At 42.9% G+C, this 22,361-nt stretch overlaps 1 protein-coding gene across 4 annotated transcripts in view; it reads right to left on the bottom strand.

Moving 5' to 3' along the window:
• FGGY (FGGY carbohydrate kinase domain containing) overlaps positions 1-22,361 on the bottom strand; it is a 697,591-nt gene that overhangs the window by 449,958 nt on the left and 225,272 nt on the right. For all 4 annotated transcript variants that reach the window (XM_045064615.1, XM_045064604.1, XM_045064608.1 and 1 more), the window contains one exon: positions 16,096-16,282. The gene's annotated coding sequence lies outside the window, so the exon portion shown is untranslated. The remainder of the gene's footprint in view (positions 1-16,095; positions 16,283-22,361) is intronic.

Genomic DNA, 22,361 nt, shown 5'->3' with positions numbered 1-22,361 from the left:
CTCCTTATTATTCCTTTCACATCAAACAGCCCTCTGGGAAATTGCTTACTCCTAGCTATGATGGGCATCTCATTAAGGGCTCAAGTCATTGGCATGTCTTTCTTCTCCTAATAACATTTTTCTAATCTCCTGCTTTTGGCATTTATTGCATTGTTCATATTAAACGGATGCTTTTTGTTTAATGGGGTATTTCTAAGTTGATTTGAGTTGTAATGGGTTGTCTCTTTTTTTCTAGGTGTGCAATGACACCTTCCCCATGAATATTCGGATTCAGAGATGGGCATTTTCTGATGGAAAGGTGGGTTGAGTTTATGGGAAGAGCTACAATTTTGAGACCACATGACCTAGGGTTTAAATAGTGACCCAGTCCTTTATTAGATGAACTGCTCTCTGACTCAACGTGGTTACTCCATCTGTGTGACTCTCAGTGTCCTCCTTGCTAGAATGGTAAGACCTTACAATGTAGTTACCGGTTTTCAGCAAAAGCCTGCTGAACTTGGAATGCCTGCCATGAGATCAGGGATTTTTATTTTATTTTTTTTTTTGTATCTCTAAATTAAGCTTTTTCTTTGCAAAGTAGAGATAATAATATTTATTCAATATTCATGCCATGAATGCTTACTGAACCTATATTTGATACTATGTTGTTTTCTAGGCAAAGGAAGAAGCAGTGAACAAGACAAAGATTTCAGCCCTTGTGGAGGCTAAATTCTTGTGGTGGAAAAAAATAGTAGACAAGGTAAATAAGGAGAATATATGGTATGTTCAATAGTGCTAAGCATTGAGGGGAAAAAGATAAAGCAGGGTTGTTGAAATAAGGTAACATAAAATGTTGTTAGCCAGTGTCTTGCACATAATTGATAGTCCATTCGTGGAAGTTACTCATATCAATCATTCATTCATTATTTCACATAGTTATACCACACCTGCTGAAACCATACTTTTAAGTAGGCACAGATTTTATAATTTTGGGTACTTCTGGAACTTTAAGAAAAAAATCATTCATTCTTTATTGTATCAGTTGAGCTCCTACTCTATGCAAGGCACTTTACGAAGTGCTAGAACCAAGAGATGAATAAAACAAGTCTTTGTCCTAATGGAATCTCAACTCTGAGAGGAGCCAAAGACATCAGAGGAGAAGTTTGATTGGGGCTGAGAAGGAGCTAGGATCTGGGAAGGGAGAATAGAAATAGGGATGAAAGAAGGTTGAGAGATCCAGCCTGATTTGCTCTGGCTTCTAGAACAAGAAACTTATAATTCCTTTTTTTAATAATTTTTTTAAATAAAGATTATTCTTTATTTATTTGATAGACAGAGATCACGTAGGCAGAGGAGGGGGGGAAGCAGGCTCCCCGCTGAGCAGAGAGCCCGATGCGGGACTCGATCCCAGGACCCTGAGATCATGGCCTGAGTTGAAGGCAGAGGCTTAACCCACTGAGCCACCCAGGCGCTCCAAGAAATTTATAATTTCTTGGTGCTGATGGTAATGACTTTTAGTGATTTAGGCTGCTGGACAGCCCCCTTCAGCTTCTCAGGACTGTCTTGGAAGCTCACCAATAACTGAGTTGGAGCAGAGACCAGTCTTGTGCTGACACTCTAACCAAACTGTTCTGCTTTCAGAGAAGCTTTCAACTTTGTTGGAAGAAGAGCTATAAACTATAAGCCGAACCCAAGTTTTGTGTGCTAGGAAAAGGTCTTTGGAGAACATGGGTAAAATTAGTCAGGATTTTTACCACATTTTAGTATGAAATGACCCACTTTTAAACCTGACCCTGCCAAGAATTTGTTGTTTGAATGTGGGGTCTGAAAAGTGCTGGGGTTGGACTAAAGAAAATCCTAGCTCTATAAAGAATCCTACAAAATTGGTTAATTTAATCACTATATACTCATTTACATAGTTATTCCTCTAACTATTCACTTATTCATTGTTTTATTTATCTAGCCAGGGTTTTCAGCATGGTCTTTCTGCCACACACTGTGATGTGTTTCACTACAGTACGACATGGTTCCAGGATTAAGAAGATAATACTCTAGATCACATTTTTCAGAGATTTTTAAAATTTCCTTTGACTTGGTTAGACGTAATCAAAAATTAACAATAACAATCCTCTCTCAATATTACTATACAGAATAATAATCCTGTGAACAATAGGACAAACATTAGCCTCCTTTGTTTCCATTCTATAAGGAAGGAAGTCGAGGCATTGAGAAATCCAGGGGCATAGCCGAGGCTCATCACATTCCAAGGGCTGGCCTGGGTCTGAGGAATACAGTGGTGAATGAGTAGAGTAAGCAACCATTCAGATTTTCCTAACCCTGTGTGTGACTTTAAACAGAAAGACCTACATCATGGGAAACCCTCCAGTCCTGGATAAACCAGAGCAGGTGGTCATCTAAGATTCTTATAGAATTACTCTTCTATCACAGAACACTTAGTGTCATGCCAGGTTCATGAAATGAAATTCAGTATGATTTTATTGATTTGGATTTAAGCAAATAGAAATCACACTAGAAACATTTAAATTCTTACCTAGGGACCCCAATTTAGATAGCTATTGAATAGATGAGAGAGAGTCCCATGATGAGAAACTAGGGGTAAGAGAAAACACTGATAGAACGTTGGAAATGACCAAGGTAGACCCCTTCCCTTCACACTCTGAAATACCAAGAACAAGGACCGTGGGATCTTCTTTGAAGGATATATCACTCAGGCATCTTTGAAGGATTATTTTACTTAGAATGCAGATGGGGGGATGGATGGTGGGGAGATGAAATTCCCTGAATGCTATCAACCATGAACAAATCACTTTACATTCTGTGTAATTTCACTCTTCTTGGATCAGAGAACTCCCTGCCTCTAGTTATTTTGTAAAAATGACATTATTCTATGGGTTATTTCATGGAACAAAGGCAACGGTGGACAGGGGATTTGGAAAGGTCTGGTCCTTTATATAATTTGAAACCCTAGGCTACTTCCTTTGTCTTCTGGTCTCAACATTTTTACCTCGAAAAAGGGACAGCCCTATCTGCATTTCTGGAGAGGCAGAGAAGATAGAAGTTAGCCCATCCCTTGCAAAATATCCTGAATCTGATTCTTAATGAACACTATTGGTAGAAATATTTGGCACAAAACAAAGTTGATGATGGATATAGCCACACATAGTATAATGTGATATTGGCTACAAATTAACAGAAATGTCAATTCTTCTTAAACAAGAACAGATTTTAAAACTGAATTTTATGGAAGCAATGTTTACAAAAGAAAACTGGCAGTGGCAGAAAGCTATAATCAGCTCAGTTTGACAAGAAAAACTGACTGATCAATAAAATATCAGTTTTGGGGGGCATCTGGGTGGCTCAGTGGGGTGAGCCTCTGTTTTCAGCTCAGGTCATGATCTCAGGGTCCTAGAACTGAGGCCTGCATTGGCCTCTGCTTAGTGGGCAGCCTGCCTGCCTACTTGTGATCTCTCTCTGTCAAATAAATAAATATAATCTTTATTAAAAAAAAAAAACCCAAAATATCCATTTTAGAATTTACAAAGAAATATTTGATTCTAACAAAATTTAAATGGGAAAATCATAAATAGTGAAACATACTATATAAAAATTCAATCAAAAATATAAACTGACTCAATAAAAGTTGCTCCAGAAAACAAATTTTTGACCCATTTATGTTAACATAATTTAGATTAAAAGAGTTGTGTTTTCTTTTTTAAAGAAAAGGAGAAGGACCATTAGTATTACAAGGAGGTGGTATGGCATAAGTCAGAGTCAAAGCAGTGGAGTCAAACACTTGACTTCTCTTCCTCACCCTGGATGGAGCTCCCCACACTGGCATTTGCTTGAGCCCCACCTGAGCTGGCCTTATTATTCTTTGGACATGAAGTATTGGAGGAGAGAGCTGCATTAAAGGGCTTTGTAGCCTTGTCTGTTTCCCTATTCACTTCTTGCTCAGTGCTAGCCTCCTTTCCTTTGTCAACTTATTCCAGGCAAAGCTTGCAACTGAGTTTGAATAAAAAAAAATTATTTTGATGAAAAAAAATTTTTTAAGATTTTATTTATTTATTTGACACAGAGAGACACAGCAAGAGAGGGAACACAAGCAGGGGGAGGGGGAGAGGGAGAAGCAGGCTTCCTGCTGAGCAGGGAGCCCGATGCAGGACTCGATCCCAAGACCCTGGGATCATGACCTGAGCTGAAGGCAGATACTTAACGACTGAGCCACCCAGGCATCCCAAAAATGTTGTTTTGAACCCAAATTTGTCATGAAGAGGAAAAAAGAGCCTGTTGACAAAAAGTCTCCACATAATGCCTACCATAGTGGTCCTTCAAATGTAGAAGTTTGTTCCTATATCCTTGTGCTCTGGCTTCTTCCCTTCTCAAGGAGGGAGCATAGCTCAACAGAAGGGGCATGGGCTTCAGAATTAGACTGAGCTAGGTAAAATCTTAGTTCTCCCATTTTGTAGCTATGTGTTCTTGAATGAGTTATTTCATTTCTTTGACCTTCAGTTCCACTGACAATAGGATGGAAAGAAAAAATATTACTTCCTTTCTTGCATTGTTGCAAAGAAGAAATGACAGTGCATGTGAAACATTCATTCACCCAGACACTGAGAACACATGATGAACACAGCCCCTGTCTGCATATTGCTTAAGGAAGGACTCAGACTGCTGCAAACAATGATCAGATTGATACATTTTTACAAGCACAACTGCTGCTATGAAAGAGATGCTTTAAGGGCAAATAACAGGGATATCTAATCTCACTGAGGGTTGGTTGGGAGTATCACTGAAACTGTCGTATACAAGATGATCATGCCACACTTTCATGTATACGAGTGTAGGGGGATGTATGTGTGTGATGTGTGTGTGTGTGTGTAAAAAGTGATTTTAAGTAGAGGCTTTAAAATTGGGCGGACATGAGCTTGAATCTTGGATTTCCATTTATAAGTGGATTTTGGCATAGTACTTAACTTTCTAAGTTTCAGTGTCTTATCTGTAAAAAGAAGGTCATAACATATTTACCACATAGAACTGTCCTGAGAATGTTCTTCCTCTTCTCCACCTTTACTGAGTGCTTTCTAAGAGCTGGGCACCAGGGGCCCGTGAAATTGGGACTACTGTAATGCCCCAGGGAAACAAAGGCAACAAATGTCTAGGGAAATTGTCCAGGGTTGTATACTTGTAAGCAATGGACTAAGATGGAATTTCAAGCCCAAACTGGCTTCCAGGGCCCTGTTTTTTACATTCTAGTTGCATGGAGAGATAGCTCAATACTGGGGAGACCTTCTCCTTATGACTCTTTGCCATTGGGTTTGTTTTCTCCAACAAGGGCATAGGAATGTGCATTATTCCCATCCATCTCCTCAAGACGTATAGGATACAATTGGCGCTCTGTAAATGTATCCTGAATGGATGAATGTACCAGGCCTGGAAAAGGCCGTGGTGTTTTAGAGTGGGCGGGTGGAGGTGGGAAAGGATTAAGGCCCCACACCCCTCCTTAGTACTTTCAGAAAGGCTTTCAACACCCTTGATTGCTATGTGCTCTGACAAATGCATAAAATATGGTCCCCTTCCAGCTGCTTGCTCGGTCCATTTCTGGAGAGGGGCCAGCCGCCTATTTGATCAGCTTCGAACAGCCATGAGGTAGTTAAGACTGAGCAGGGTGCAGTCGGCTGAGAAATGGGTAAATATTTTATAGACTGTATAGTAAATAATGTATACATTCAGAGAAACAAGGTGAATCTTTTATAGGCCTGAGCCTCTGTTAAGTCTGCAATTAAATGCTGGTGCTAGAAGAAATAAAAGTGAGTCCTAAATCTCCCTACCTTACAGAGGTCGAAAGGCTGCCTTTAAGCCCTGAGTATGGAGTTCAGGCTCTGTCCTTGGCTGCTTTGCTCAACTGGGAGTGTCTTTCTGCAAAGAAGAAAAGTCCTTTTCCTTATCCCAACACCACTTACAGACATACATTTACAAACTTTCCTTTATGTACGTTTATATTTTTATGTTATTTATTAGTATTGCATGTCTGCTGTTGAGCTTGATTCCTTCTCATAGAAGATTTATTTTCATCCTTAAAGTGATTTCAGTGAGGTACATGTAATAGGTACGTATCAATATTGGTATTTTATTTATATTTGTTTGGGACCTACTTTGTACCAAGACCTCTTCTGGGGAATGGAGTATCCTAGGTCTGGAGTATACAATCTGATAGTAGGAGATGGATAATATATAAGAATTTCAGGTGCAGATAAGTGCTGGGAAAAAAATGAAACTGGGTAAGAGGAATAAAGAGAGCCAAGGAGAGGCTTCACTGGTAAGATGACACTTGAGCTGACACTTGCAGTGTGGATGGTGGTGGTAAGAGCATTCCTCTATTTCACAATATCGTAGAGAATGTTGAGTTGTGTGACCCAGATCAGAATCAAGGTACTCATTCTCCCAGCTTCTGCTCCCTTCCCCTGAAACTGCCCTTAACTGGAGGAGCTAACTTGACCAGATTTTGCTCCTCTCTCTAGGAGCTGTCCATATCTAGTGACAGGTTGAGGCAGAAGTGTGAAAATTTGATGCCTTGTTTCTGGGGGGGATGACCTGGAATAAGCATCCTGGTTTGCAATAAGAAGCTATCATTTGTGGTATGTGAAGCCTGGATAGCCCTGGGAATGCTTCAGCCATACAACTGTTAACACTTCTGTTAGTGGTGCTTCCGTTAGGGAGAATGGGAGACCGAGAGAGAGGAATGCACTAAGCATTGCAATATCTCAGCCATTTAAGAGGTTTAGGGAAAAAAATAATTAGAAAGATAATGGAATTGGATGGTTGAGTACAGTTAATGCATTAGAAAAACATATGAGAAAATATATGAAGGACTGGAGTGTATAATCATCAATTCATAGTAAAATATAAAAGAGTTTCTTGGCAACACACAGGGAGAAGTTCATTTACGATAGCCAGAGGACAGGAAAAAAAGTGAGGCTGAGGCCCAAAACTTAGTTATAAAAGTACCAGAGATCTGGAGAAGACTGGATCCTCAACCACAGTGAGCCAACTCAACCAAGACCAAGGACTTGACTGGGGAAGAACAGGATCCTGAGACTTGGGGTGGGAAGAGCTACACTGATTGCATGTGAAAACCTTAAGACTCCACATATCTCTGAACCCTCTTGGCCTGTAGAATTGGTATACTCCTCCTTGCTAAAATATAGTGCTGCCTTTGATGATGTTGGAGGAGCCTATGCCTTGCAAGACAAAATGCCCCTGCCAAGTATTCAACTCCACTTATCCTCATGACCACCAGACCAGTAATTTTGTCAAGACTTATCATCACCAAGAAGAGGAAGTGCTGGGCCCACTAAGGGAGGAGAGCAGCTATACCTTAATAAAGCTGAAGGACCTAGACAACCTAGATGGTACAAAGCAGCAAGACTGGAAGGGTACATTAGGACATGAATCCAAAGTGTGGATCAAGGAAAGCAGGACATAAGGTGAGATAAATGACAGTGTATTGGTATAAGAATACTATCTTGCGATACAGTATTTAACACTCTGGAAAGTTCCTCAGAAGATAATACAGTAGATCCAAGACACTTTGATAAAAGAATTAGCCAACATGGAGTAAAGTAGAACTGACTGAATGGCCATGGCAGATGGTGGAAGAGGGGATTGAAAAGAAGTGAGTACATTAGAATGAACATACAAGAAAGGCCAGAAAACCTACCAATTATTTTTTGTGAGGTGATTCCCTGTTTCCCAACAATAGGAACTATCTGGACAGAGGAGGACAAACATTGTTGAGAAACCTAGCTTCCTGTCCTATAGGGGTGTGAGCTAACAACAGAAGATGGTATCACAGAATTGGGCTCCCTGGCAGTATTGGAGATGATAGAACCTTCAAATTATAGGGGTCACTTGGTGGCACATAATCTGATATAGGTTTGCCTTTTCTGTTTGCAGGTTGTTGGCCAAAACAGTCATCCAAAGATTTATAGAATGTTTGATCCATCAGTAAGACAGTCTGCTTAATATCACATTACACAAACAAACCTACTTTATAGCAAAGGAGGTAAGGCAGGGCCATTTGTCCTATCATGTATTGTACGGCCTGAAGCTGCTCCTTGATAGAGTGATAGAACGGCCTTTTGAAGAATCATCTAGAATACCAGCCTTGAAATGATACTTTGCAAAGATGGTTACCATCTTCCAGAATGCACTATGCATGCTAAATCAGTGACTATTATATGGTGATGCCCCCAATAGGTAGAGTTCATGGGCCTAGGATTCAAGAAATAGAAGTAGAAGTGTTTTGTTTACCATGACTTTTAAATGGTCCACTTGGAGAATTTGTGCTTTTTATCCCCACTACTCTGGACTTTGTGAAATTTGAGGTCCTGGCTCTCAAAAGAAGAAAACTTCCATCAGGTTAGACTCCAAGAATCCCATTAAACTTTAAGCTATCACTAGTCGAGTGACTATGGTCACCCTGGGCTTTTTATGTCAAAAGACCAGCATGTAAGGAAAGAAGTCACCATTTTGTCAGGGTTCATTGATTCTGATCACCAACAGGAGGTGGGATTGCTATTATATAATAGGGACAGGGAGGGATAGGTCTAATACCCAAGGGATTCACTGGGGTTATCTTTTGGTACCCCAATGCCCAATTTTGAGAGTAAATGAATAAGAAGGACATGATGACCAAAGACTCAGATTTCTCATGGATGAGAATCTGGATTACCCCTGTTCTCCCACATAGATCAGAAGAGGTGTTAGAAGGTGAGGAGGATATAAAATGGGGTAGGAGAGAGAAATGATGCAAATATGTTCTTCCTAGTGGGATTATGGACATTGGGGAGGGTATGTGATCTGGTGAGAGCTGTGAAGTGTGTAAACCTGGTGATTCACAGACCTGTACCCCTGGGGATAAAAATATATGTTTATAAAAAATAAAAAATTAAAAAAAAAATATGTTCTTCCTAGGAGACAACTAAAGTGGCAGTGACTAGTTCATCCTCTAATCTTCTTCTTGTAAGTTTCTCCTGGGAAGAAAAAAGGCAGGATCTGAAAGAAGCTGTGCAGTTGAGTTGAATTTGTTATATAAAGCACTGAGTTGAATTTGTTATATAAAGTACTGTAGTACTATGCCCACCAGTATCCTGTTTAGGATTTGGGCACTCACTTTCCCAGCTGTCAGGTGTTTGATGAACTTCCATGCTGGGGAACTGTTGGAGGGGGAGGGGGCAATTGACTGGATGCAAGAAAGAGGATATCCAATTAATCTCAAGTTCTAGTACCAGTGGTTCAAAGATGTGGGAGAGAAAACAGCCACCACTTGAGGGACTTGCTGAATATTGAATGAATCAATTTTTTCTGTTTAACAAAGAAATCAAGGGTTAAGGTAAGGTGTGGTTAGGAGGCTGAATCACCAGAAGTTACAGGGTAGGTTTGCAGCAAGTGTGATATTTGAGCTCAAGGATTTGAATTCAAGACCAAATGTCCTTCAGTCATCTCAGAAAGGTATTTTCAGGCTTCAGATCTTAAGTACTGGTTTTACAATGAAGGAAACTGAGGATGTGGCAGACCAAATGACTCGTACCAAGACTTGTGACCAACATTTCTGACTCAGAGACCCAGATCCATTCTGCAATACCGTTTTCAGTACAATTCAATGTGCTGAAACATGTTAGCTGTATGTCCTTGAATGTAGGTTTTGAAGAATTGGGCTGTCAAAGATTCCCAGTGTCATCTCACTAGTCACCCAGATCTGTCTGACTCCTGAGGGATGGCTCTTTTGTGCTATCCTCCTTTCTATATTAATAAGAGTGACTGAGGACTCCAACGCTGGTCACCCTGCGGCCAAAGGCTTCCACAGGTGAAGCTTCATAAATGTTTGTCACTTAGATGAAGGTAACTAACCTGACTCAAGGAGGTTGTGGGGACAAACGGAATGGCCTATGTCTGAGAATATCAGCTTTGTTATTAGATACATCTGGGTTCGGATCCAAGTTCAAGACCATTTCCTGGCTGGCTGACTTCAGGGAAGTCACAATCTCTTTGACTGTTAGTTTCCTCACTTGTAAAATGAAGTACAGTCATGCCCACCAGAGAGATGCTGAATTATTAAATGGCATCATGCATATTGAACACTTCCAGAAGGCTTGCACACAGAAGGGTTCAGTCAAGATGAGCTATTACAAGCTACTCCTTGGCTTGAATCTCTGTTCTCTCTTTGTACCCCAGGTTGTCTGTGAGTTCTTTATGTTTGCTCTGTGGCCAAATGGGCCCAGGTTCCATACTTGGCATTGACCACTAGATCCTGTTTTTCCACCTTCACACCCACCCTAAGGTCTCTTTGTCTTTGCCCACTCATCTCTGGATCTAGGACTATGCTTCTGCCCTGGTCATAGAGTCCTTGTCATCTACCCAGTCAGTCTTTTTCTTGGGATCCCATCTATATGAGCCTGCACATTCTGGCCCTGGATATTCATAGGATAGTAGCAATCTAATTAACGACTCACCTTCACTAAGCATTTACTCTGAGCTAGGTGCTTTGCTAGTGCTTGTATCTATCATCTCATTTAATCCTCATAGCGCCCCCAGAGTGGCATTCTATGTGTTTTAATCTCTTTTGTAGAGCTGGAGACTAAAGTTCCAGGAGGTTAAGTAATATGCCCAAGGCCTACAGTTTGTAACTTGTGGAGTGAGGTTTCCTCCTTGGGCTGTCTGCCATCAGAAGTTGTGCTTCCAACTTGAGTAACTGCGAGTTGCTCCTGCTGCCCACTCAGGGACAGAGGCTGCTGATTCTATGCCCTACCTGGCCTTCTGTCTCCCTTCAGAAATTGAGGGTTGACTTGTCTGAGTGAGGGAAGTACTATATTAAGTGGCCACCTGAAAAATAGTGGGTATTTATTTTTGTTCCTCCAATAGAATGTCAGCTCCAGGAAGTCAAGGACAATGACTTGTTCTCCACTATAACCCTAGTTTCCAGAACCAGTGGCCGCCATGCAGTGGGTCCTCAGTGGAGAGTTATTGAGTGATTACTGGCTGAACCCCACAGAGCTTACCACACCCCTTAGACCTCACCCTCCCTGTATGGCTCAGGTGCACATCCATTCAGGCTCAGTAGCCAGACCTGCTCCCCTGGCCACTTGGCCTCTTGGAAGCTCTCTTTTGCCCTTTATATTGCTGTGAAAAGTCTCTGTTTCCCCTCCCTGCACTTTAGAGACCTCTGCTCTGTGGTTGGAAACCAAAGCTAGTCTCATAATTTGTATAATTCCGTCGGGAGGCAGGATGATTCAGAGAGGGCCTAAACTGTGCATGCGGCACACAGCCACTCCACCCAGTTGCCTCTTCCAAAACATTAGCTGCCGTTGATGGAGCCCCTCCAAGGATGCGGGATGAAGGCATTATTACATTATTTCATTGAGTACTTTAAAAAATGTTGGAGAATAGATGTTTGTATTCCTGCTTGGCAGATGAAGACATTGAAGTTCAGAGAGAGGAGGTCACTTGCCAAAAATCACATATTAATTAGCAGAGCTGGGTCTGGAATCCAGATGTTTGATCCTAAAGGTAGTCCCCTTATCTAGTAGGCAGAAGTTGGAGACTGTCAATGGGTGTGCCCTGGAAAGGACTCCTGTATACAGAAGACAGGAGAGAAACAAAGGAAGAGAAGTCCCATCTTGGCACTACACCATATTAATATGCTTGGATTCCACTGGAAACTTCACGGGGCTTAGCCTGTGGCAACTCCAGCTGCTCTCCTCTCTCACCTCAGTGGGGTGGGTGGGGTCCCTGGGGTATGCCATATTTCTCTCTGACATTCTTGGAATATTTTATGAATCATTCTTGGAGTGTGAACTTTTTAACTCTTTTCCTGAGGAAGAATGTCTTCTTCCTTAGCAGCAGGTCTGCATGGAAACTCGCAGAACTTACATTTAAAAAAAAAGAAAGGAAGAAAGAAAAGAAAAAAGGAAAGATACCCTTTGGTGCTTCAACTCTTATTACCCTCAAAGTGTGACTTACTGGAATCTAATGATTTATTAGCTTGTTCTGGAGACCATCAAGATTGGAAAGGACCTTATTTTTCAGAGAGGGGACTTGACCAAGAGTATGGACAGAGTTAGGAGCTGAGGTCTTACTATGTCGAGTTCTGGGTTCTTTACATTCCAACTTAATAAATCCAGGGTGTCTGACTTGGTGTGTTTTACTAACATAAATTCAAATGAGCTAAATGTTTTAGTTTGGTCAGTGGAACTCATATTTTCACACAATACTTTCCTAATTCTCTTACTAGGGCAGAAACCTGAACTGAGTGGGCCCAGAATGAACAATAAGTAAAACACCACAAGAAGAACTAAATCTATCCTGCCAACAATTTATAAACATTTTGTTCTTTGATGGTCCTAATAACTCTGTGAAACATTATCTCCCTCTTATAGATAAAGAAATGAGGCTCAGAGAAAGTAACTAACTTGTGTAAGGTCTCATAGCTTGTAACAAGGCCAGGACTCTGGGACACCTGGGTGACTCAGTTGGTTGAGCATTTGCCCTTGACTCAGGTCATGTTCCTAGGATCATGATCAAGTCCTGTTCCTAGGATCTTGGGATCGAGTCCCGTATCAAACTCCTTGCTCAGTGGGGAGTCTGCTTTCCTCTGTCCTCTGCAGCTCCCCCTGCTTGTGCTCTCTGTGTCAAATTAATAAATAAAATCCTAAACAAACAAACAAGGCCAGGACTCAAATCCAGATCAACCTTACTATAAAGCTTGAACATCTATGTCTCTAGGAGTAATTGGGTTTTATATGTGAAAGGTTGGATTTCTCCAAAAGTGCAAGGACTTCTTGATCAGTGGTCCCAGGGGGTGATCTGTAATTTCTCAGGAGGGAAGGGGGGGACAGTGATAGCAGCTGTTACACCCCTTCCATTCCCCATGTCTCACCCCTCTGACATCATGGGCCTGTAGCTCATTTCTAAAAGGCCCCACCCAGAGAGGCTCCACCCAATGGCCCAATACTATGGAAGTGAGCCCATGGTCTGGGCTAGGGGTGTCAGTCTCTGCTTCCAAGGCAGAGAATAAAGCCAAAGCCTGCATGGATTTCAGGCTGGACATCAGAGGCTAGGACCCAGAGGTAAGCTGTTGGAAGCATCCAAGAAATTCCAACAGTTCCATCTCAGTGACTTAAGATCATAGTTTTGTGGGATGTTCTTCAAATGGCTCCCAGAAGCATTCAGAATGAAGCTTAAACTCTTATCCTGGCATACATGGTCGTTCATGACCTAGCTCTAGGCCTTGCATTTGTCTCCTTCCCACTGATACCTTTTCTCTAACATACCAACTACCATCAATATTTCTTGCTCCTAACTCTTTTCTCAAGCTGATCCTACTGTCTAGAATGGTTGTTACTTCTTTGCCTGGATGACTCCAGCACGTCTTTCAAAACTCAGCTTCTTAGCTCACCTCCTCTGGGAAGTCTTCTTGAAAGTCCACACCTGGAGAAGTACCAAGCTGTCCTTCATTATGCTTCTGGGTTTATCTGTCACCTCTCTCAGGATATGAGTGATCCATTGCAGGTACTGGGTCTCAATCCATGCTGGTGTCTCCAGTGCCTAGGCAAGCTTGGTTATAGTTTGAACAACACGTCTGGACGAGCTGGTGGATATTTCTCATCATCACAGTGAAAATCCCTTCCATGGCTGGGTGTACATAAACATGATGGGAATATTTATTTTCCCATGTCACCATCTCCCACGCCAGAGTCTAGTTCACACAGACATTTGGCATTTAGGGCCTTTCTTCCTCCCTTGCCTTCCCCTTGTTTTTTTTTTTTTCCCCCGATACCCATTTCCCACCTGTACTTCCCCCTCCCCTGCCTGGAATCTTAGCTTCAACCCAAAGGGGCGGCATTAAGTCTGTCAAGCTCTAAGGCCTTTTCAAGTCTTCAGAGTGTAACATCAACAAGCTAAATCAGCACTTCTCTTCCTGACACCGACCAGCTTTCTTAATAACCCTTTGATGCATTTTTGTGCTGATACAAACTTTATGTCTTTACTCTGTCTTACTAATGATCTCTTCTCTGCAAAGGGTTTGTGACAGGAAAAAGAAGGAAGTGAGAGGGAAGTCAAACACTTTCTTTCATGTGAATATTTAATGTACAAGGGAATAGATGGATGGTTGGATGGATGCACAAATGGGGGGGCAGGACGTGCAGATGCATGAATAAATGAAATGCCCCTAGTTTCGCCACGGCCCCTGGCGCAGCAGGGCTGGTCATGCTCCCCCTTGCTCCCCATTTTTCCTCACTCTCTCACATACCAGAGCCCTGAGCTTGAATATTGATGGAGATTCAATTATTTGCAGAGTCCTACTTGATGCCGATCGCAGACTTCTTAATGTCTCCTAACTCAGGGTCCCATGTTCCTAGTGCACCCTCTTTGCCAAGAGAGTTACAGAACAGATTTGCTCCTCTGTTTGCCCAACTTACTGCATTTTTAGGTCCAGTTTTTAGCCTAAGTTGTGTATTACAGAAAATTTCTAGGGAGCACTTAGGAGACCCTGATGGAGACCCCCTCAGTGAGGAAGGGTATGATGGGAAAGACAAGCCTTTATCTTGCCAGGAACTATGATGGTTACAGAAAGTCCATGGAGATGAGATGCCAGTGCAGCCATTCCTTGAGTTTGCTTCCTGTCTTTCTCCCACCGTTGGAATTCCTAACCCTTTTTTTTTCTTTCCTGATTTTAACTCTCAGCTCTAAATGCCCCTTGCCCTCCTCCTTTAGGCAAAATCCTTTAGGATTTGGTGTCACCTCCCTTTTGATGTCCTTTCCATGCTCTTCTATAAGAGTTATGTGCCCGCTCATTGTGACAGATGCAGGAACCCACAGCCCAGATCCCCTGCAAGAAAGGAGTATGGTCAGCAGGTCATCTCCAGCTGTCAGCTCCTCCAGGGTCAGCCCAAGCTATAGAAAACCACTTTGCCTGGAATCATAACCTTCTATTCATTAGTACTGAGCAAGGCAGTGACATAAAGGATCTTCACTGTAGCCTCATGGAAGACCTTGCTGTTGGACAGTTAGCTCTAGAGCACTTTGGCAGGTTGTTCTGTATTGAGGTTCACCTTCTCCCTCTGCCCAGTCCTGCTCCTGCCTTGCACAAATGTCCACAACCAATAAACACCTTGTACTCCCAAATCCATCTCAGTGTATTACTCTTGAGACTTCCCCGCCCCGGGAAATCCATCTCCAAAGAACAGAGAATAGCAGGAAACTGAGAGCTTTAGAGGGATAGAAACCACTGTTTGAATCTAGTCTTTCCACTTACCTAGGTATGTGATGATGTTAGGCAAGTTAGTTGACTTCTCTGAGCCTCACTTTGCTCATCTGTAAGGTAGAGGTCGTAGTCTGTATCTCATTGGACTGCTATGGCAATTACATAATAAGTACATCCAAAGTGCCATGTGCACAGTGTTAGCGAATATTAAATTTTAGTCCCTTGTGCTTCTTTCATCATGGTACTTATCACACTTACAGTTGTTAAAAAATCGATTGTCTCTATTCCTTGAAGGCAGGGGCCATTTCTTATTTCTTATTGTGTCCTTTGTACCTAGTACAGATCCTGCATGGAGTGAGCTCTCAGTAAGCCCTTGTTCAATAAGAAATTTGTGTCCTAATTTTGTAGATTAGAGGACTGAGCACAGAGGTCACACCAATAATAAGTCACAGAGCCAGAATTGGAACCTGCCTCTGACTTCTTCAGAGCAAACAATATTCTAATGTAGACTTTCAGAGCCTGCATGTAAAGACAGAGTCTTTATAAATGCTAAAGAATTTGAATGTTATTCTAAAAGCAATGGAGAACCATACCAGATTTTTAATTGGGGAAATTTCAAAGTCATATTTGCATTTAGGGAAGTCAGAAAGGGTGCAGGGTGGAGGGAGACAGAGAGAGGCCCAGTCTGAGGGGAGGGAAATGTATCAATTGGCTATTACTGCATAACATATCCCCCCCCCCCCAATTAGTGGTTTGAAACAACAGTACTTCTCTAGCCATGACTTATCCAAGGATAGCTTAGCTAGTCCTCCATTCCAGGATCTCTCACATACCTGCAGTCACGTGTTGGCTGGAGTCAGTCAGCTTGGGGCTCAACTCAGAGAGGAGTGGTATCCAATCTAACTCCCACGGTTCTTGGCAGAGTTCAGCTCCTTGCTAACTGTTGGCTGGAGGCTGCCTTCAGTTTGTTACCAATGACCTCTCTGTTGAGAAGTTGACAACAGGGTGATTTTCCTTTACCTAAACAAGTGACAAGGACCAGAGAGAGAATGACAAAAGTCATACTCCTTTGTGTTTTTGTTGTTGTTGTTGTTGTGTGTATATGCTTTTTTTTTTTTTTCTTTTAAGAGGGAGAGAGTTCATGAGAGTGAGGGGAGGGGCAGAGGGAGAGAGAGAAAATCTTAAGTAGACTCCACATTCAGTGTGGAGCCTGATGTGGGGCTTCCTCTCACAATCCTGAGATCATGCCCTAAGCTGAAATTAAAAGTCAGATGCTTAACCTAGTGAGCCCCCTGGGAGCCCCCCAAAGTCACACTCCTTTCTAACTTTATGTTGGAAGTATTGCCCTGTCTTTTTCCTGTCTTCTGTTCTTTAGAAACAAGTCAGTAGGTTCGGCCAACACTCAAGGGGAGGAGATTGCATCAGGGCATAAATACCAGTGGGGTGTTATGGGTTGAATTGTGTCATCCCAAAATTCATATGTTGAAGTCTTAACACTTCATACTTCAAAATGTGACAAAATATGACTTTGGAGATAGGGGCTTTACAGAGGAATTCAAATTAAAATGAGGTCGCTAAGGTGAGCCCTAGTCCAGGATGACTGGTGCCCTTGTAGGAAAGGGAAATTTGGAGACTAGTATGCACACAGGGAGAACACCGTGTGAACACTAAGACAGCCACCTACCAGGGGAGAGGCCTGGAGCAGACAGATTATCCTTCACTGCCCTCAGAAGGAACCAACTTTGCCAACAACTTGATCTCAGACTTCCTGTTTCCAGAACTGTTGGACACTAACTTTCTGTTGCTGAAACCATTCCACTGGTGTGGAGCTTTGTTATGGCAGCCAGAGCCACCTAGTACAAGGATCATTGAGAACCACGTCAGAAGCTGCCTCTCACAGTGCTACCGTCCGGGAGTTCCAGCCTGATGCTGAGAAAGGGCTGACCGGAGATGAAGTTAAACGGAAATCGCAGGTCTTGGTGGCTGATGGACAGAGCGGGAGAGGAAAAGGAAGGGTGTCTGCTGTGCCCATCTACACACGGTCTAGGTAACGTTGGTGAGGACTGAGGAAGGCACTTCCGGTGGAGTGTGTCCATAGGCAGAGAGACACGCTAGAGCTGGCTTGCCACCAAGGAAAGATGTGTCACACCACCTAAGTGATGAGCCCAGATTACTGGCTCCTGTGAAATATGGAGGGCCTGGAATACTATCCTAAGGAGGTAGTAACTACTGTTACTCCGGCACTGTAGCCCGGACACAAAGTTACTTAACAAGTTAGAAGAGAATGAGCATGCGCTGTGCCTACTCTCACGGCCACCTCTAACTGCTTGATTCCCTCCCTCCACCACCATGTCTGTCAGGATTTACAACTTTCACTCACATTTTTATCAAATGTAGAAGACCATTTTATTACATTTACCTACCCCCCCTCCCCCCGCCACCCGGATGAAAAGTAGCACATACTCATTAAAAAAGGAAACAAAACTGGAAAGTATCTTTTTAAGAAAAGAAAACCTTGCATTATCCTGTGTAAATAAATAAGATCTTTGTTTAGATATTGACATGTTTTTATCTATTTTCTGAACATAATCTGAAAAAAAAAAAAAAAAACCCCACAATTTTGTATCCTACAGTCTCCTCTAATAACACACCACAAACCCTCTCACGTGTTATTTGTTTGGGAAGGAACCAGTTACGAAGAATCTTCTCTTTACTAGAGACACAGGGCGCAGGAGGCAGATAGAAAGAAGGGTGCTGGCTCTAGGGCTTCAGATGTGCAGGCGACAGGCCTTCGTGCTGCCTTCTGTGTGAGGCTTCCCCACACTGCCGCAGTTGTCAACAGGCTGGCCTGGCTCCAGAAGCCCTGCCCACCCCTATCCTCTGCTCCAGCAGAGGATGGATGGGCGGTAGTAGTGGCAAGCTGTCCGTGGATAGGCTGGTCCACATGCTGAGGTGGGCATGTCTCACACCAGCTCCTCAACTCCGAGAAGCACTCATCCAGGGAGAGGAGAGAACTTTTCCTTCTGGCAGAAGCCAGGGACTTTCTCTCCTCTCAGCTGCCCACTTTCCTTCCTGAGCCTGGCGCTCACAAAGCCAGAACAGTAGGTTAAGGGTAACTGCTGTTGGAAGCCTTCTCCCCAGGAGCCCCTGGGTTACCTGTCACGTGTCTCCAAAGCTCCCTTAACTCACCTGCATCACTAGTACTTGGTTTTTGGCATGAAAATGACTTATTGTCCCCTCTTCCCCTCACGCTGAGGTATGAGCACCCTGAGAGCAGAGAGAGACCCATGATTTGACTCACTCTTGGCTTCTCAGAGCTCAGCATAGAACCTGGTTCAGATCCCGAATTAATGTTTGAGAGATACAATGAAGATCGTACTCAGCTTCCTTCGTTTTGTAAACTCCTATCCCGTCCCTGGCTCTGCAAAGTTCCTATGTCTGGACTATTCTGGGCCTCGGCATCACCTGTCAAGTGAAGTCAGACTTTCAGGACAAGTAAGTCCATCGACTGTGAGGGGGTGGATGGATGCCTGTGCAGCCTGGTCAAGTCCAAAGGCAGAGCCCCAGGGGACCAGCTGGAAGGCGTGTGATGTAACCACATCTCCAGGCCTGGTATTAGACCCCTCTAATTTGGTTTTGAAAACATGTGGTTTTGTCCTTGTTCAAATATTGATTTTAGGTAACTTGAGCCTGGCAGAAAAGGCCGCTACGGAGGCCAGTGGGGCTGTTTGTTGCCTTAATGACATTTCTGTGTGTTTGTATAACGCGGGCTAGCAGCCGAGTTGTCGCTCCCAGGGAAGATTTACGGGACTTTACACTTTGGAAGATATTGAGGCAAACTGTTGATGAAGGCCCAGGGCATAAATCAGACCCACTCAGGCCAACAAAGGACACTTTGGAAACCTTGCCAACTGCCTCTCTTGGTGTGAGTGAGGGGTTTGGATGAGGTCACCTGGTTATGGAGTGTGCTCCCTACAGCCCTTGGATTTCAAGGAGCAGGTGTGGGGAGGCAGAGAAGCAGAGTGCTTTTTGGTGGGAGGCTGAGCAGTCAGGGTTCCGTGGCCTTCTAGAACTTTATCGGTTTTAGAATCATTCTTACTATATCTCTGCAGGTAAGAATAAAGATTTGAGAACCATAAGAATAGAAGACTTTTGACACACCTTCCATATTTAAAACTCTAGCACTGAATTATCCTGGGTCCCAAAGGAAATAGCTCAGCCGAATGGGGCTCCTTGAGAAGAGTTTAATGCAGGAATTATTAACAAAGCTATGCGTGAAGCTAAGGGATCCAAACAAGGGATGATGAAGTACCAGCCACCGGTAACAGTGCCCTGAGAGAGAGCCAGAGCTCTGTGGTTTAAGCAGAGAGCTACCTGATAGAAGTTGAGGCCTTTGGTAGACGAAGACAGCCACAGCACATCAACCAATGACCCCGAGGGAGGGAGTAGAGAATAAATACCTTGACCTTTCTCTCTCTCTTTCTCACCCCTGGATCTTCTGCAAGTGCCTCCCACTTGCCAAACTCAGCTGGGAGCCAGAGGGTTGATGGGGTCAACAGAGGCCAGGCCCCTGGGCTGAGAAAGACTTTGCAGAGGTGAATAAAAACTACAAAGTCTATATCAGATCTGTAAACCAGATCTGTAAGATAGCAGCAGGTGCAAAGCCCTGCTTCTCCTCCCATGCTCTGTCTACTGCCAACCTTCAGCAGCACATCTCATAACTTCAGCTACCTTGTTTCTCTTTTTAATACAGTTGGAATCTGTTGATTTCAAATCTTTCCCTATGTTAAGACAAATGATTCTGCATCTGCCTGAACAAGGAAGTGTTAGTCAGATTGAAAAAGAAACAGTAAAGGAGATTGACTAAGGACGTGAACCTTGAGGCATCCATCACTGTGTTTCCATATTGGCTCTATCTCTTAATGGCAGGTGACTTTGGGAAAATTGTGTTACTTCTTAGAGCCTCAGTTTCTCACTTATGAAATGAGACAACCGTATTGTCTTATAGCACTGGGGCAGTGACAAAATCAGTTGGAACATGTCATGCACTCAGAATCAAGCACGTGGTTAGGAATCACTTGGCAGTAGTTACTCCCAGATGAGACCCCACTGGAAAGTGCTCATAGACACAGCAGTATTATAGTCCTCATTCTCTACTAATTCTTTGCATTCTTGTGTCCCCTCTGTCCTCAGATCTTCTGGTCAAAATCCAATTTGGAGGGAGTTTTCTTGCATTAGTGCCACAAGCCAGTTAACGAGCTGCTCCGCAATCCTTGAGCCAGCCAGGTTATTGTGAAGTTCAATGTCTGCCCTTGAGAAAGTGGTCTCATCTCTCCGGAACGCAGTTCCTTCAGCTCTGCCATTCTGCATCTTCACAACAGACCATGGTCTCTTCAGGGTATGCCAAAGCATCTGGAGTCCCAGCTGAGCCCAACAGTTTTTCTCTTTCTCACTTTAGGTGTGAGAGGTTTTGCCAGGGTGGGCTAGCCCCAGCTATGCTCTTTGGCATGTAAAATCTCACCTCCTATCAAAGCCAAAAGAGAGAGATCTTGGGACTCTGGTGACCCAAAGCAACAGCTACTCCTCCCTGTTCTACTTAATGTCCCCTGTGGACTGGGGAGATAGATAACCAGCTCACATCTCAGCAGCTGGCCCCAGCTGTAAGTCTGCACGATTTAGCTTGGCTTTCATTGGCACTAAGGATGAGGTCATGGGAGGAAGGAGACAATGGAGAAGACCTCTGGAAGGGCAGCAGTAAAACACACTGTCAGGAGGCAGGAGAGGACCCTTGAGTCATGGGGTCCTTGGCTGCTGTCTTTGAGAGGTAAATAATTTCAAGAAGTCCTTGAAGGGAAGATAAAATGTGTGCTTTTATGTGTACCCAAGGCCATCTGGAGATTCTTCTTTCATTTGATTATTTTTATTAAATCAATTGCCTTACAGCTCAGAAGTATGGTATGGTAAGGGATGGGGATAGGGGAGATCCCAGAGTTCCAGAGCCAGAGAGGGCTGATGCGCCCTCTCCAGTACTTGCCTCCTCATTCCCCTGGGGTCAGAGTCACTGGACTTCTCCAAGCACTCCCTTGTCCAAGTTTCCTTAGACCTGCCCTCTTTCAATCTTTCTTCTGGAAAACTCTTCCTTCTTCCTCTTCCCTTGGATAATTCTTGTACATTTTTCAAATCTCAATTTATAGGAGCCTTTTCTCATTCTACGTCTTTGTTATTTTCTCCTTCCAGACAGATGGAATGCAGTTGTGATCACTGGAGCTTGAGCAGTCATTTTAAGCCAGGAGGCAGAAGGAAAAATTATAGATGGTAGAACTACAAAAAGAAGGAGCCTGGATCCCTGAACTTGTCATAAAGCTGTCTATCAATGCTGAATTTCCCAACTCTGGATTTCTTTTATTTTTTAAACTGATATAAAATTCATGTAACATAAAATTAGCTGCTTACCAAAGTATCCAATTTAGTGACATTCAGTATAGTCACTAGGTTGTGAAACAATCGCCTCCATTTAGTTCCAAGATATATTAATCATCCCAAAAAGAAACTCCCACTAGCCATCTCCATTAACCTTTCCTTAAGTCTTTAGAAACCACTAGTCTGCTTTCATTCTGTATGGATTTGTCTATTATGGACACTTCATTTAAATGGAATCATAATATATGTGACAGTTTGCATCTGGTTTCTTTCACTTAGTATAACATTTTGGGGATTCATCCACACTGCATAATGTATCCATATTCTCTTCCTTTTTATTATTATAATAGTTCATTGTATGTATAAACCATATTTTATCTATGTGTTCATCTATTGAAGGACATTTGGGTTGGTTTTACTTTTTGACAACTGTGAAGAGTGTTGCCACAAACATTTGGGTACAGGTCTCTCTAGATTTATTTTACAAGAGATGGGAATACACTTCTGTCTATTTAACCCATTATTATTTGGACTTTTGTCACTTTCAAATGATCATACTTTCAGCTGATACAGAGGGTCTAGCAATTACCATGAAAAAAAAAATCCACTTCCTCCTTATCCATCCTGTCTTGAAGTAGAGACAGTTAAGAAGCAGAAAGATCTATGTGATTTTTCTCCC

This window comes from Mustela putorius, unplaced genomic scaffold (genome assembly GCF_011764305.1).
Source record: "Mustela putorius furo isolate JIRA1106 unplaced genomic scaffold, ASM1176430v1.1 tig00003853_pilon_pilon_pilon, whole genome shotgun sequence".
NCBI lineage: Eukaryota > Metazoa > Chordata > Mammalia > Carnivora > Mustelidae > Mustela > Mustela putorius.
Note: the sequence above shows the minus strand (reverse complement) of the source record. Positions and strands in the feature narration are given on the sequence as shown.